The following is a 233-nucleotide window of genomic DNA, read 5'->3' as shown; positions in this document are numbered from 1 at the left end:
AGCTCCCTGCGCCCCGCAGGCCGGGAGGGCATCTTGAGGGGCAGTTCCCCTCGCCAGCCCGCCTCTGACATCCCCACTCCCCCCAAGGATGCCGCGGCCGTGCCCTGTCCGCAGTCGCTGAATGTCACTGCTCCCTCTTCCTCCCGATCAGGGTAGACACCGCTCCCGAGGCATCCCCCGCCCCAAAACTGTCGCGACCGCCCGAGGGGGCCAGGCCCAGGCGGAGGACGAAG

The sequence above is a fragment of the Myotis brandtii genome, unplaced genomic scaffold (assembly GCF_000412655.1).
Source record: "Myotis brandtii unplaced genomic scaffold, ASM41265v1 scaffold190, whole genome shotgun sequence".
Lineage (NCBI taxonomy): Eukaryota > Metazoa > Chordata > Mammalia > Chiroptera > Vespertilionidae > Myotis > Myotis brandtii.
This window is presented reverse-complemented; position numbering follows the sequence as displayed.